Source organism: Nycticebus coucang, chromosome 13 (genome assembly GCF_027406575.1).
Source record: "Nycticebus coucang isolate mNycCou1 chromosome 13, mNycCou1.pri, whole genome shotgun sequence".
Lineage (NCBI taxonomy): Eukaryota > Metazoa > Chordata > Mammalia > Primates > Lorisidae > Nycticebus > Nycticebus coucang.
The window spans coordinates 68,892,521-68,909,040 of NC_069792.1; the positions used below are offsets into that span (position 1 = coordinate 68,892,521).

Below are 16,520 nucleotides of genomic sequence, written 5' to 3' on the forward strand. Positions count from 1 at the left end.
GTTTAGTAAATACATAACTATAAAATGCAGTTTTAATGAAGCGATTCAAGGATGACATTCACTTAGTCATACAATAACTAATAATGGGGGTAAAAAAGTACATGGAATCAAGAATGAGTAAAGAGAAATGGAAGGACAATTATTTAAATAATTGTAGCATAAGAAATAAACAATATAGTAGCTATAGGGAGAGCAGCATTTCCCCCCCATCTGTTCATGTTTGAGGCAAAATGAAAAAATCTTCACTTTATATTATTAAATGGTTTACATAATGATCAAGTATGTTAAATCAAAACAAAGAATGGGCTTTATAATATGGAAAATATCCTTTTCCTGTAGTGACAGATTGTGGACTGGAGGCCTCATCGTGGATCGCTCATTAGCTGACTTTAATGAGTGGCACCACCTTGGAAGTAACCTGAAACAGATGAAAAGGGAACAAGGAGGGGACTCACTGTTACCTTTCTGCAGGCAAATCAAAGCATCTGAGTCTAAAAAGAGATAGGACAAAATCCACTTCAAAGCATCATTATTCTTTTGCTCATTTCTGAATAACTCAAATCAACTGATATCTCACCGGCTTGCAGTCTTTTTTTCTTTTTTGTCCAGGAGAAAACAGGCCAGTCAATGAACATCGTGGATATCTATTAGTTCTATCTTGCAAGCATCTTCTATTCTTTTTCCCGCTAACTGGACAGTTTCTCTTCTTTTGAGAATCTTTTCTTTCCTAGGAGGATGCACATGATTATTTGTGTGAGCCTGGATAGCCAATCAGAGTCCATCTTCAAAGACTGATCTGCTCCCTAGAGCAAAAGGCTGGATTTCCTTGTAAGGTTGAAAACTTCACCATCTGTGTTAGGGCTGGGAATGCACTAGGGACATAAACTGAGGCAGAATGAAGTGAACACAGAAAGCAACGCTAAGAGCAGGTGAGAAAGAAAATCATATTCTTCCAAATGTTGCTAAGCCAAGGACAAGTCCTGCCACCCCTTGTACTTCTGAGTTACTTGAGCTGATGCGATCTGTTTCTTTAAGTTAGTTGGAGTTGAGTTTCTGTCGCTTGTAATGAAGACTACTGAATGCAGTATGTTTTCAAGCTGTTTATCTTTTTTTTTTTTTTTTGTGGTTTTTGGCCGGGGCTGGGTTTGAACCCGCCACCTCCGGCATATGGGACCGGCGCCCTACTCCTTGAGCCACAGGCGCCACCCCAAGCTGTTTATCTTGACAACACACCAAAGAGATTTTGAAATCAAAATCTTCTCTGAGTCACAATCATAGCTAATATGCATACTGTAGCATGAAGATATTCAGAGGACCGTATCATCTTAAGAATAATGACCAAGAAAGGAAGAATGAAAGAAACTAGGATGAAGATAAAGTTTAGTTTTCATTTTATTTCACTACTGATGGGAAGGAATGGGTGAGTTGCTTGATACCCTAAGGAAATTCCATTTTGATCTCACAATGAATCACCCGTTAAAAATTAGAAAAAAAAAAAAAAGACAAGAAAATAGTGACTAATTCTCACATAAATTGGATTTATTTTGACCAAAGTACATTACTTAAATGTTAATTTTTAATTCAACTTGTTAATACGTTGCCTGGGATATTGCATCCTCATTTATAAGTGAAATATGTTTGTAATTTCCCCTTTATAATAATATATTCCCTCCATTTTTAATATCAGGTGTATCCAGATCAAGTAGAATGATTCTGAAGTATTTCTTCTTTTTCTATTGTCTATAAGATTTGGCATGATCTGTTTTTTGAAATTATCTTTTACTTTTATTTATAAATATTAGTTGTCTATTTTTTGACACTTAAAAAATATAATAAGAAGTTAACTGATGACTCCATACTGAATCTCAGAGTCAAAGCACTCCATAATAGACTTACTCTTATTTGACAACGTGAATGTGACTTTCTTTGCATTATTACTATTATTATTGCTTAATATTTCGATGCAGCAATTCTTTGATTTCTTTTCTGAATGTATTTGTTTGTTCATTCTTTATGAGGTTTCTGTTTCTAGTCCTTATCTTAAATATTGTTATTGAATTTTAAGCCTCTTCAATTTTGTGAGGGCAAAAAATGGAAACCTAATAAACGCATGTATGTGTAAAAAAAAAAAAAAAGCAGCATTGGAAAATAGAAACGTGTTTTTCATAGCTAAAGCGACCCCATTAACGTTGCTACTAAACAAAGAATGCTACTAAACAAAGGGAAAAAAAAGAAAGAAATTAAACACAGATGTGAAGAAAACTAAAGAAAAAAACAAAACAAAAATTAGAAAAATGGTGTTTGAAGCTTCAGTAAAAAAGTAAAAGGTCATACATTAATTACTTATTTTGGGCTGGACATGGCACTAAATTGGAAGGGGGATGAAAGGGAATAATTTTGGAGGGAGGATTTCTTGACTCTAATAGAAACATACCACTATAGCTATGTGAAAAAGCACTATCTATTAATCCATTACTTAGTAGTATTAGCAAAATCATCACTAATTTGGAATAATGGTAAAAGAAAGTAGATTTATCAAAGAACCTGAACTATGATATATTTATAAAATATGTTCCTAGTCTAAAAAGTTGCTCTTAAACGATTCTCAGTAAATTCTTTTTTTCTGACAGAGTAAAAATGAAACAGTCACTTTAAACAGAACGCACAAAATCTAAGCTGTGAATCCTCAGAAAGAAACTAAGAAAGAAATAATGGTGAATAAAACTCTCAATTAGCTTTTTATCCATTATTGATATTCTACTGGGAATAGTTCCTCAACTTCTTGAACCCTTACCTCATGTAAAACCTGTTGACTCAGGAGAACAGGTTATGTGGAAAGCACGGGAGTTTCTAGTCTGGCAGACCCTGGGTTCAACACGATGTTATTCTAGGCAAGGGATGAGCATCTGTCTCCAAACTTCAATGTCCTCATCTGTCAAAGGGAATAATAATGCTTCTGACAAATCTTGTGGTGGTTGTGAGTGGAGAGTGAAACAAGAATAGAATTTGACTCAGGGAACTTTTGTACTTCTCACTTTAAAGGAGAGAATTTAAAAATAAACAGAAATGATCAGAAATTAGTCTGTAGTGAAAATTAATAGCAGGAAATACCTAATTTGCAGTTGAGGAAGTTCTGAGAGGCCTTTAGACTGAAAAGCGCTTGCTGTGTGCACAGGAGGCCGGACACATCCAGGCCTTAACTCTGCTAAAGGACCAACACCCTTTTTCCTCAAGGTTACAGAACAGCCTTTATGTTCAGGTCTCAAAATCAACCATTCTGGAATTTGAGTCTTTTCCCTTTGGCAATTTTAAAACGGGTTGTGAGGGAGGAGTGAAGATAGAGAGTGGGAAAAATAAATTACAGTTCAGGTAACAGGAACACAAAATCTCCAAGGTCAGAGAGGGTGTCAAAGAATTATGCAAAATCCTGCGGAATGAAGTGGCACAAATACCCTGAGAAAAATTCTGAATTTTCGAGGTTCTTTGCAGAGTCCCTGTCAGCCCGCCTCACGCCGGCTGCTGGCCCCTCTCCAGGCCCTTGTACTCGGCCTTCCTTTCCTCCTTTTTTCCTTCAAGCAAACTAAGAATCCGAACAAGTTTTTTTATTCCTCTGTAACTCTGAATAAATTTTGTTGGAGGGGAGGCTTATCATCTCTTTAACCTCACTTTCCTCGGTTTCTTTGGCGAGAACCTGAACTCGGGGCTGCCCGGCGGGTGAGAGCCCAGGTCGGGACAGCCCCGGGCTCAGCCAGCGAAACGCGCGTTTACCCCGAGTGGGCTTCCGAGTGTGGGCAGGAACCTAGCAGGACGCGGAGGGCTCGGGTCCCCGCTGCAGCAATCAACGCAGAAGCCCGAGCCCCGGCGGCGGGGACGCGCGCCAGCTGAGAGTGCGCCTTAAGGCCGGGCGGCTTCCGCGGCTTCCGCGGAAGCTATTTTTAGCCGTGCGTCGCTCCCCCCTCTCTGGGCCGCCGGCGTGGTAGCCTCCGGCTCGCTCCCTCTCCGCCGCGGCTTTCTGTCTCCCCCCCCGCCGCCGCTTGCTCTTGGTAGCGTCCACGCGGGCAGGTCCGGAAACTGAGCATGTCTGAAAACGCTCGGCGGCCCCGGCGGCGGCGGAGGCAGAACCTGGCTGCGTCAGGCTGAGCCCATTCACCGCGCGGCCGCGGGAGCGCTGCGCCGGCGCCGCGCCGCCGAGCCCCGCCGAGAGGGGCGCACTCGCCACCGCGGGGCCCGCTGCCGCTCACCGCAGCCCCCTCCTGGCGATCCGCAAGTAAGTTTGTGAGGATGCCGGGCGGTGGGGCGAGGGTTCGGCGCCCGGGGGAGCCCGGGCTGGCAAACGGGAGGCGCGGCTGGCACCCCGGAGAGCTGGCTGGCCTCCGTCCCCAGTGTCCGGCGCCTCTCCGAGCCGCTTAGCCAATTCGAAAGTGAGTGGCCATCAGGATGCCAGGACGGGGACGGCAAGCAAAGAGGGAGGGCAAGGGGGCACGCTGGGGAAAAAGGAAGGACCGCGCGGCGAGGGAGGGGACCGGGCAGGCTGGGAGCCGGCTGGTGCGGCATGGAGAGGGTGGGTTGGAGGCGCGGGAGCCCAGCCAGGGACGGCCCCTGAGGGAAAGTGGGGGTGCTCCCAGGAGACGGGGTGGGAGCAGCGTGAGAGCGCAGTGTAGCAGGCAGAATAGAGGGCAAGTGTGTCCTGAGCAGAGTGGCGAGAAGGAAGATGGATTAGAAAGTGGGGCGCGGGGAAAAGCGGATTTGAATGAGAGCAAAGGACGCCAGTGGAAGGGGAATGGGCTCCGGATGGGCGGCTGGACTCGGATAATTTGGGGAATCAGTACAAGGTTAGGGAAGTAAGATGATGGAGAGAGTCAGCCTTGAGTCAGTCTTCGGTGTGATTACTGGAGGCCACATGTTGGGAACGGGCTGGAGAGAGGATGGATGCAGAAAGTGGCCTGGGAGGGCCGGCTGGAAAATCGCTGAGGGAATAAGTGAAGGGGAGGAGGGGAGCGGTGTAGAGATAGGGCGGAGGAACGGGGCTTCTGGTGGGGGCCGAAAGAATCAGGAAAGCGTCGCAAGCCGCCAGTGCAGTCCCGGAATAGTAATTTAATAGCTGTTCTCTGAGGTTCATTTGCACCCCAGGCTCCTCCTCCGTTTACTACCTGACTGGAACGCACCTCGGCTGGCTGTAGGCGAGCTCCTAGATTTGGGCAGAGATCAGGCGGCAGGGAACGGAGTCATTTATAGGGAGCTGTCCGTGCTTCCCTTAAGTGGTTCTCTGGGTCAGAATGTGTGTGTTAACCCGGGTGGGCGACAGGCTGCGATGGGGAGAGTGGCATCAGTTCTAGACTACGGGAATCCGTGTCTTGCCCCAGAAGTGTGATGTTTGGGCCGGGAAGTCAGGCAGAAGTCTGCAGCGCGCAACTCGCGGCGGGGCATGGGTGTACGTGCGCGCGCGTGTGCTTGTTGCCTGCCCAAGCTCGCGTGTGTTGCTGCAGTCTGTCTCCAAGACCAGAAGATCCTGGGATTCACGGGTGGCACGGGCACGCGATTAAGGGAAACCTGCTTTCCTAAGTCTTTCCTGCCTCCTTTCCCCAGGGTCACAATCCTTGCTCGTCCAGGGCCGCTCCGCTCTAACCTCTCCCGGTCCCTGTCATCCTTAACCTGACCCTGGTCTTCTCCGATTAGGCACTCCAAGAATGTGGTGGTTCCAGGCTGCTACCACCACGGACTCCTTCTGTAGGAGGGAATCCCTGAGGTCAGAGAGTCTCCTAGATCCAAGGGTCCTTCCCAGAAGCGTCACTCCGGGGGTCCCCGTTCACTCTGCTGCCCCTGCAGGTGACGCAGTAATGTTGCCCGCAGACCTGGGAAGCTCCATGGCTCCAAAGACCAGCAGGGTGAGAAGCCAGAGACGAGCTCGTAGAGGTTGGGCGGGGTGGGGGAGGATTGGGGGCGCAGTTCTCCATATGTAAATATAATGAAAAAAAGAAAAGATCAGGTTTGTAGAATAAACGAGTCCAAAACTGTCAATGCAAAAACGCCTCTTCTGACCAGCAAAGATTCCTCTCACCAAAAAAGGGACGCAGGAAGATTCTACAGTGTATGACCAGGATCTGAAACAGGACTGGGCGGGTGGGGAGGGGTGGTTTGTCCTCCTGGCCTGGGCTTCTCAGACCTTCCTTATCCACCTGGCCATGCTCTGTCATCAGTGCCACATTTTCAGGGAGGCTTTTCCAGATGCAGGAAATAGAAGGAAGGCAATTCTGGAAACCTGTCCCATCTCTGGAAAGATTAAAGGAGGGAGAGCGAGAACTGTACCTCCTGTCTGCTCTCTAAGAGAATGGATCTCCGAGATTGTGTGCGCAACCGTCGGAAATAGTTCTGGCCATTAAATTGCAGAGGGAAGATTCAGATGGAGGGAAGTGAGAACTGTGTGGAAAAAGCGTTGAGGTCAGTGGTATGCGTTGTTTTGGGAGGCGATGTCTGGCCCGTGGAGGGATGTGAAGGAGGAAGGCTCTCTTGTCGTGGCCAGGGCGCTGTTCTTTTATCCCACGTGACAGTAGCTGTCCGGGTTTCTAATACACTGTTGAAATATGTCCTCTGAAATATGTCAATTGCTCTGAACATCTGTGAGGTGGGAAATTTGAATAAAAAGGTTTCTGCTGTCAGTATCCGCTTCTGTTACTATGTTTTTCGTTCATTATTACAGAATATGTGAAGGTAATATAAATGATTGTTGCAGCCATTAATTAATTATGTTCTGCCCAGAATGCTGTTCAAGTAAAACATAATCTGATATGTTTGCCTGTATTGTTTTGTTTGAGGGTCAAGGAGGAGGGAAGCTTGGGAAAATTTGTTAGGGTATCAAATAAAAGCAGAGATTGGGTACCTGAAGGTCTTGTCAGAGTGGAGGAGAAGGCTCCCTTTATAGAATGCTAAATTTAAAGTGAAATGGGAAAATACTTCACTTCCCCTCCTGCATTTGAAATACAAAGGGTTGTACCCTTAGGCTGGTTCCTAGTCCTTAAGTGGAAGCCCAGTTTGACAGGTTTTCTGGAGGATTCTTCCCTAAATCAATGTAAGCCTTAGAAAGTAGTCAGTGGGAACCTTTGTTGCCCTGAGGTAAAGTCACTTAAATTTTTAAAAAAGCGATCAAATGGCTTGATGTAGCAGAACTGGGAGGAGAGAGAGAGAGAAGTCAGGTGGTGTAAGAACAAAAGTCACTTTCTCCCACTTTAGGGATAGATTATGTTGGTAAGCTTAGAATACGGGTTCTTGCCTGGGGGCAGTTTTGCCGCCCAAGGGTGGGGTGCACTGGCAAAGTCTGGAAACATTTTTGGTTATCAGAACTTTGGGGGAGTGGTGCTGCTGGCCTCTCCTGGGCCAAACCAGGGGTGCTGCTAATAATCCACAGCCCTCCCCGCTTGCAATTATCTGGCCCCAAATGGAATAGTGCTTAAATTGAGAAACTCTGGATTTCAACAAGGCATGCTTGAAATGAAAAGCACTGCCTTAAATATTCCTTTTGGAAGTCCAGCTTAAAAATCAAGAGTAGTTAATATTAAGGGGCTTTGCTGAATGGCCTCATGTTAACAAACAAACAGTTGTTTTAAGGAAATTAGAGAGGTTTCTTTTTAGTGGAACTTTTTTTATAGCCTTTAAAAAGAATTCTAAAATATATTTGGCATTTACAAAAGGCAAGTTATATACATGCGTGCATGTGAACTGAATGAACATTATTTGATGAAAACCAGTTAAAACTATTCTATGGTACCAGTTGTCACTGAACTTGTTTGGTAATGGCTTATGTAATATATAATTTTCCTTTTTAAAATTAATATTAGTTTAATTAAAAATTTTTTGTAAGTTTCTCATTGAGAGATTGAATAAGCAGAGAGAAATGTTAGATATTTATTTGAAGCCCCCTCAAATATTCCAGAATGAAACAGTATTTGTAGGTTTCCTTTGCACAGGAAGGTCAGAATACCATATAATTTTCATGTACTCTATTTAGTTTCGGTTTTAAATCAATAGCATGTGATGTATTGAAAAACAAGCTTTTCTATCAAGTAGCACAATCCATTGCCTAGAAAGGAGGAACAATAGCTTATTCTTATAAATGTAATAAGATCTAGGAACTGTTCTGATAGCCCTTGTACGTAGGAGTTTGGAGCACTTGTGAGGTAAAAGCCTGTCATTATCGCAATGAAACCTGGAGACACTCAGGAGATTGGGTCAGTGTTTCTGTCTTCTCTCCCTGTGTCACTCCTGCACTCCTACTTTCTGGTTGGTTTGTTTCAGGGTTCACTCGGAAGGGATCATCATTAGAGCTGCTTACTTCCTTGTTCTAATAACCATTCCATCCACCCTTGGCTCTTTCTGTCCCTCAGGGATTCCTCCTGTAGCAAAGGTTTCATTCATATTCCTGTTAAGACTCTGGGGCACCCAGCAACCCCTGCCTTTCTCCTGTGTGTACAAACAGCTCTCTCTTGCTTCCAGGTGGAACAGAGATTTGTGTCTCTCTTGGAAAAAGGCAACAGGGAGAGCCTTTGTTTTCTACAAAGGCAACCTCCATTTCTCTGCTTGTATCTTTACTTAATTGCATTGTTCAATTATATGTTCAATTATATATTCTTGCTGTTAGAAAGACATTCTCTTTCCACAGGGAATAACGAAAGAACTGAAAAAAACATGGCTTCAATGTAAGCAACACTGATACTGAATAACATACCTATCGTCAAATTATGTGAAATCTCAAGAAATACGATTTGAACCAATGATAACCACATTTGTAAATTCAATAAGCATTTGCAGTAGCAGGTTCTGCTCTTCATGTTGGGACTTCTGCATTTGCAATGCCTGGCTGCCTTGTGCATGGCAACAAGTTTGCAAAACCAAGTTCATTTGAAGTAATGTAATATAATACACAAGGGGAAATAAGGAATTTGCAGTGAAGGGGTCAATTCTTGTCTCCCCTTTTTCTTTCTTTAGGAAATGGTTATTGGTTTGTTTTACATCTGAGCAAGGAGAGGTGATTTTCTTCCCTGCACATATTTGTTCAGTGGATACGTGCTCTTTTGTACTTCTGATAGCCATATTGGTAGAAAACACTGGAACCCTGGCATTGGTGGTTAGAGCAAAGCAGAACTTCAAACCAGTTCTCTCCAAATGTTCTTTGCAGAAAAATCTTTGAACATACAGTTTCAAAGATCGAGCATTCCATTTCACTTTTTAGGATGCCAATTTTAGTGTTTTGGCTAGTACCTAAAAACTGTGCTTTAAACTATGAGAGTACATTTATTTATGAAAAATAGAAATAATATGGTATGTCCTTTACCTATAAACATCCTTACTTCTGTCTCCCCAGTTGGAAGGAGGGTCATAGGAAAGGTGGGAATTTTATCCAGTACAGCATGCTGTACAAGAACAACAAACATATATACCCAGAGCAAGATTTTGAAATTTGTGCTGTAGCAAAGGTAAAGAGAGTATCTCTTTAAAAAAAATTATTTTATCTTATTGTTAAGGATGAATGCAATGCAAGAAAAAGGCAACCTTGTTTGTGGAAGAGTTTACTTTTGTTTATAAATGCTTGATCATTGTTAGAACATTTCCTGAGGCTTTAAGTCCTTATTATAAATAGTATGCCTCTTCTATCTCCGAAATATTCATCGTGTGATGTCTTTCGGAATCTGAATACTGGCATAAGATATCTGATCCAGTCCCTTTTAATTTATGATTTAGAGTAGTCTCTGTCCTCCTATGGAAGGTAAAAGAGATATGCTATTCATCAGTAGGAGCACAGTTATGAGTGTTGACAGTAGCTATTTTACATAAAAACATGCATGTTGCTTGACCTTGGTCTGGGGCCCCACTGACCAAAACATCGATCTCACCTGAATTATGAAGCCTAATTTTAACAATTTTGATTTGAACAGCTGTGTTGTGACCAGGGTTGACAACCAGTTGATTGACTAACAAGCCAGAATGCTAACTACCCATTTGCAAGGAAAGAGGCATGAAGGTTTAGAGAGTCAAGAGCTTTGCAGTAAGAATCTAGCCCTTCTACTTAGAAGCGTGTGCCTTCAAAAGAGGTTTTTAAAGTTCATAGAACTTCATTTTCCTCATGTTTAAAATAGAGATACGTATGGAGTGATTCGCCTGAGGTCACACTGCATCATTTCAACTCAGTCTATAGTTTTTGAAGTCTTAATCCAAACCTTCTCCTTCTTAAGAACATATTTGATGTTTTGTTTAATCCATGTTTCTGGGCAGTGCCTGTGGCTCAAAGGAGTAGGGCACTGGCCCCATATACCAGAGGTGGTGGGTTCAAATCCAGCCCTGGCCAAAAACTGCAATAAATAAATAAATAAATAAATAAATAAATCCATGTTTTTTCTATTTATTGAGAAATGCACGATTAGCTCAAGAACCTTCTTTTAAGTTTTTACCTTTCAGGGGAAAAAGGTAACTGATAGGTCGTTAGTTGAATTTGTATCAGAGTTCAACTCAGGTGTTTGACTAAATGATAAAAATGATTATGCATCTTTTTAGTTTTTCCTAATTGGAATGAATATAGGTAGAGCTTTAGGTAAAGATATCTGAAGGAAAAAGCCACTGTGGATAATGCCTTTCAACTAGGATATATTTTTTGATGATCAGAAAATTGACAATTGGCCCTGGTTTTAACAGTTCTGTTAATAAGTTAACATATATTTTGTAAACTGGTTCAGGGCTGGTGCCATTGTGGTTTCTTAAGGAGTTTCTGATTTAATAGAAATGTAAAAAACATGCTATGTGTTAGAGGTACCTTGTTAGTTGTAAAGTGTATGTTTTCTTACTTGAGATTTATGGTGAATTATATATGAGTGATCTATTGGAATATTGAAAGACTTAAAATTAGAAACCAGAACAGATGGCAAGTTTGCAAGAATATTCCTGTTAGCATCAGACAAATTCGAATTCAAATCTTTATTCTTAATTTACTGTGAAAAATTGGGCAAATTACTTGACTTTCTACCTTCTACTTTTTAAGAATCATACCCACCAGGTTATAGGTATGATTCCTGGGATGATAAGCAAGTAGAGATCTCAACATGATGCCTGGTACCCTTCTTTGTCCTTATGTCCTTCTAATCCCACCACATTTCAGCTGTGCCCTTGAAAGTGATCATTTATGCTTGAATCACATTAGATTGATTTTAGTCTCAAGAATTAAAAAAACTCAATCTTAAGTGGTATTTTTGAGGGCAAAGAAGAGAAACTTTATGACTGTATGACTGAGTGCAGGAAGAGGGGCCTGTACTTGACCAGGTAGGACCAATTCAAGGCTCAAACCATGTGACCAGTTCCTTGGCAGTTCTCATCACAGTTTCTTAGTTCTGCTTCCTAAGTCTTGGCTCTGTTGGTGACAGGTACAGGATGTCTCCTTGGGGTTCTAGGATGGCCACCAGAAGCTTACAGAACTTCGTGTTCCCAGGTGCAGATCTAGTGAAGGGGTCAGCCTCTTCCCATAGCTCTTGCAGAGGAAAGAGGAAGCTGTTCTTCCTAGAAATTCCAGCAAATACCACTTCCTTCACTGCTCTAATAAGGTAAAGAGTCCAATCCTCCCCCAGTCACACAGTGAATAGAAAGTTGGAATGCACTGGTCGAACACACCTGCACTGAGCAGGTGGGTTTTCTCAAAGAAAGAGGATCGATGTTGGAATTGAGCCCATTCCTCCCCCAGTTCCACAGTGACCAGAAAGTTGGAATGCATGGTTGAGCAGGTGTGTTTTCTCAAAGAAAGGTACAGGATTGATGTTGGGAGAAGGGGGATCGTATGCCAGCCTGCTAGCCAATAAGGGGCCACCACAGCATTTGCATTACTGTTTGACCCCCGCCAAAATGTTGGAATCATGGGTTTATTTCATGGATAAAGTCTAGAGAATTGCTCCTGTACCATTACAAATATATCTTTCTAGGGATTCATCTTAATTTCCAAGATTAAATGATACCAATGCATGTTAGCTTTTTTTCTTAATATATATCATTAGACTGGCTTGGTAGACACTGGCATTCATGTTTTTCTACAAATATATGTTTGTTAAAGGAACAAATGAATACATTTCGTATATAAGATACTTGCTCTTAGGATCATTGTTTTCTGAAAAAAGGAGAAGCTACAATTATGTAAGTTGTTATTTAACATTCAGTGATTTATCCCTTCATTCCTGGGTGACCTTGCTGGCCTGTGGCCCTACATCTGTATACTAAATAGCGATGAACAGTGAGGCTACTAAGATTATGCAATAGTCAATTCTTACTGTCTCCAGATATGGGAAGCTGGCAGAATATTCCAGAAAGGTTAATTAGTTCAATCTTTATATGTTTTTTTAAAAATTCTACATTCTCCATTAGGGCTACTGGAATAGAAGTCTCTAATGCAGTTATTTTCTATGATAAAATATGGTCTTACTTTTTGTATTAATATACTAATGATTTTTTTTCTATCATCTATTTTTAACTCTTTGAATAGTCACAATGACAGGAAGTCACATATCACACATTTAGCAGAAGAATGTTAACAGCCATGATAAATAAATAAAAAATATTTTCTTCTGTTTTCATTCATCCAAATAGTTTAGTAACATAAATAAATGTAAGTACCTTATTGTGAAATGTTTCAAAAATGGAAAATACAATCTCATTTCATTGTATTTTTAAAGCTAGCTTTTAGGCTGGTGTAAAATGTGATCTACTTGTGGTGAGTATGTCAGTGTAGCAATTGATCTTTTCATAGGTAGTTTCCAACATGGGGGGACATGGTGTTTGGGGAAATACTCTTGCAAATGAGGTTAAAAAGTGAGAAACTATAGAAATGAGCAAGACATTCATTATCTGTTATATCTATTTAGGTTCTTAAATTCTTAAGAAGACCAAGGAAGTTGAATGGTGGTCTTGTATGCTTCTAAAGTATCATCAAAGTGAGATTTTTACCTCTTTACCAGAATGGTTTTAAATTTCAAATCATCAGTCATATTGGTACAGGTATAGCAGAGAAAGCATAAAGCCATGCGAATGATTAAGGTATTGTTTTTAGTTATCTGAAATACTAGATAGAAGAACCAAGTGGGTAAAAGTACCAGTCAGTAATGGTACTTCAGAAATATGTAGTAATACTTAGAAAAGTCTATAGATAAATTTGCAGAAAGATCATTTTACTATAAGGCTTATAGACACAGCTGGTAATAGTGTTATACATTAAAGGTTTTGTTTTTCAGTACCATGCATACATCATGTTTGTCATTAAATATTATGAATAAAGTTTTCTTTGGCATTCCAATTCATAAATTATTTTTGTTGTCCTTCATGGAGGTGAAAATAGGCAGGTTGTTAGCAGCTCATTTGGAAACCATGCATTAATTTTTTAGTTTTCCATCATCTGCTCTTCATGGATGGAAGCATACAGATTTGGAAAAATAATAATAGATTCATTGTAATAGCTGTACTTAGAAAAGCTCTGAGCTAATTATTTAGATTGTTTTGTGGAAGAAAAAGAAGTGAAGCTGAAATTCACAGGAACATACTGATAGTTGCAAGTCAAAATAAAGTAGACGTTAAAACAAAACAAAATTCAAAGATTCAGTGTTGTAATTTATCAGAGTTCCTTAACTGATTGAAATAGAAATAGATTGTGGTTGTTTTAAGAAAAGAATTCATTGGCTGATTATGAAAGAGTTCATGAAATTGAAGGAAATGCTGGACAACAAGACGATGGACAGGGTAGGAGCCACTGCTGGGATGGGTCTGCTCTAGCCATTTTCCGTTATGATGGATACTGTCCTCAAGAGTCGGAATTCAGAGAGACAGACTGACAGAGACAGAGGAGTGAGCTTGGGGGAAGAACAGGGCATCTTGACTGCTGTCTCAAGGTATAATCTATAATCTGTTGCTACAGAAGAAGGGGGATAGATGGTAGTGGGCAGGCACATTAAATTGATACCCATTGTATAGATTCAGGATGCAGAAACTTGCTTCCATGAAGAAGAGTTACTAGAAAGAGAAAAGGAAAGGGAAAAGAAAAAACCTTGGTGCATTATCTAAATAATATCCATATGGAGGAAAAAAATACTGTATTCATTTCCTGAGCCTACGTAACAAATTAGCACAAACTGAGGGGCTTAAAATGAGAAATTTATTCTCTCACAGTTCTGGAGCCAGAAGTACAGAGTGTCAGCATGGCCATTCCCTCTTTGAAGTCTCTAGATGGAGAATCTGTTTCATGCCTTTCTCTTAGCTTCTCGTATGGCTGGCAATCCTTGATGTTCTTCAGTTCATGGACTCATCATGCTACGAGTCTCTGACACCATCATCACAGGGCCTCCTCCCATAAGTCTCTGACTCAAATTCATAAAGAAAGTAGAACAGTGGTTTCTGAGGGCTGGAAGGATGAGGAAATAGAAAGTCATTGTTTAATGGATGCAAAGTTTCAGGTTTTCAAGGTAAAAAGAGTTCTGGAGATGAATGGTGGTGATGGTTGCACAACAGTGGAAGGGTACTTAGTGCCCCTTAATACACTTGAAAAGGGTTAAGGTGGTAAATTTTGCCAGGCATGGTGTAATCTTAGCACTCTAGGAGGCCAAGGTAAAGGGATTACCTGAGATCAGGAGGTGTAGACCAGCATGAGCAAGGGTAAAACCCCATCTCTACTAAAAATAGAAAAATTAGCCAGGCTTCTTGGCATGAGCCTATAGTCCCGGCTACTCAGGAGGCTGAGGCAAGAGGATCATTTGAGCCTAAGAGTTTGAAGTTACTGTGAGCTGTGACACCAGGGTACTCTACCCAGGGTAACAGAGTGAGACTCTGTCTCAAAAAAAAGTGGTAAATATTATGTTATGTATATTTTATCATAATTATAAATTTTAAAAAGTAAATAAAAAGGAAGTAGATAAAATTTTTACTTCTTTGAAGTCAAATGAAGGCAAACAGGATATTTAGAATAACTGGGGGCCTCAAACACAAGGTGAATCTGCACTTAACCGTTATTTCTCATGGACCCTGCTTAGTGCTTACCAGAAATTTTGAGGATATGGAACTTGACCCTTGGTTCCACAGGTGTGTAGGTAGTGAGACTCTGCCCCTAGGACAGGCATAAAAATTTCACCCACAACTCCATATTCTTTTCTCACGTGCAAAAGACTTAACACTGGGGGGGAGGCAAAAATTACTGGACACAGAGTCCCTCGCGGATAGAAAGTGGAGGTCTACAACAGATGAAGACGTATTTTGGTGCCACATAAGGAGAGAGGTATAGAAAAGTTGAGGAAAAACCATCCTGAGGCTCAGGTTCATACAGCCTAAGACTGAGATTGGACCCAGGGCACTCAAAAGTTTTTAGCAGCAGGCTTCATAACCACCCGAAATTGGAAACAGCCCAGATGTCCATCAGTTGAGCAATGAATAAACAAATTATAGTGCTATTCTACAGAATAGAATTCTGCTTGGCAATAAAAAGGAACAAAGCAATGTTCTGACCTCACCACTGTGATCTTTAGACCACTAAGAATAACCTTTGGGGCAAGAACCATGAAAGTTTCATGAAAAATATGGCACATTGGGAAAATGTAAATGTTCAGAAGTAGATTAAGGCAGTTATATAGAGGCAGAAGTAGCTTGGAGGAGCTGATTTTGTGTCACTCAGTGACTGCAATGGGCACATTTCTGAGAATCTGTAGATTTTCTACAGACTTTCAAAGGGGGTTGTGTAGTGGAGCCAACATATAGCCTTAGAATTAAGGGCCCAGTGTGACCCACCCTTGTAACCTTTCCTAGTAGGGGGCCTAGGTTTTAGATCATCCCATATTCATGACTCTGGATTTCTGGAACCTTTGGCAGGGAGACAGGCAACTCTGACAGAGGTCAGTCTCCTTGGCTGGATCTCATGTGTCTGTGAATCCCAGAAAGACTGATGTCAAAGTTCAAAGCCATTGGGTCAGAGATATTATTCTTCCAGCTTTAGTTTAGTTCTCTGGCAAGCTGGGTATGATTTAAATGAAAACATTGTTTTTGCCAAGATCTCTATACTCTTTCTTTTATTATCTCTTAAACTTTTTCTTTTAAAGGCTGTTGAGAGAGTGAATCATTTGAATGACTTAAATGAAGTGATGGTGGTCATCCAGTGAGGATCCACCCAGCCCTTGAGGAATGGGTGAATTGCTTTCCCATTGGTTGCATTTTACCATTAGATACATATCATTCTAAAGGGAGATGTTCTGATTTCTCAGGATGGCTTATTTCTTTTTGACTCACTGCCAAGAAGTTTTGCCTCTTTTGGGGTAAAATCTGCTTGTTTGACTTCTATCATTGACCTAGGTCCGGTTTGTGAAACTTCACAATTACCTAGGAATTTCCTGAAGTTTCTAACATGTTTTTATTGTGGCCTTCCTGCTATGTTCAAAGAATGCAGATCCCACTGACATTTGCCAAATCAAAATATATTTTGGCAGAAATATATTTGCTGGGAAATAGCTGTTTCAGATTGCATGGAACTT

General features: G+C 41.4%; 1 protein-coding gene and 1 long non-coding RNA gene across 5 annotated transcripts in view; one reads left to right on the top strand and one right to left on the bottom strand.

Annotated features, from left to right (window-relative positions):
• Positions 1–395: 395 nt before the first annotated feature.
• Positions 396–3,945, bottom strand: LOC128563897 (uncharacterized). The gene is made up of 3 exons (XR_008373925.1): positions 3,769–3,945; positions 2,795–2,932; positions 396–727 (listed from the first exon to the last, which is right to left on the bottom strand). It is a non-coding gene; the product is annotated as an uncharacterized LOC128563897 (long non-coding RNA).
• A 187-nt stretch (positions 3,946–4,132) lies between these two features.
• OXR1 (oxidation resistance 1) overlaps positions 4,133–16,520 on the top strand; it is a 470,813-nt gene continuing 458,425 nt past the window's right edge. For 2 of the 4 annotated variants that reach the window (XM_053558783.1, XM_053558787.1), the window contains exon 1: positions 4,134–4,267. The gene's annotated coding sequence lies outside the window, so the exon portion shown is untranslated. Of the gene's footprint in view, positions 4,268–4,295; positions 4,422–16,520 lie in introns of those variants that run through there. The other 2 variants (XM_053558779.1, XM_053558781.1) reach the window with 2 other exon arrangements.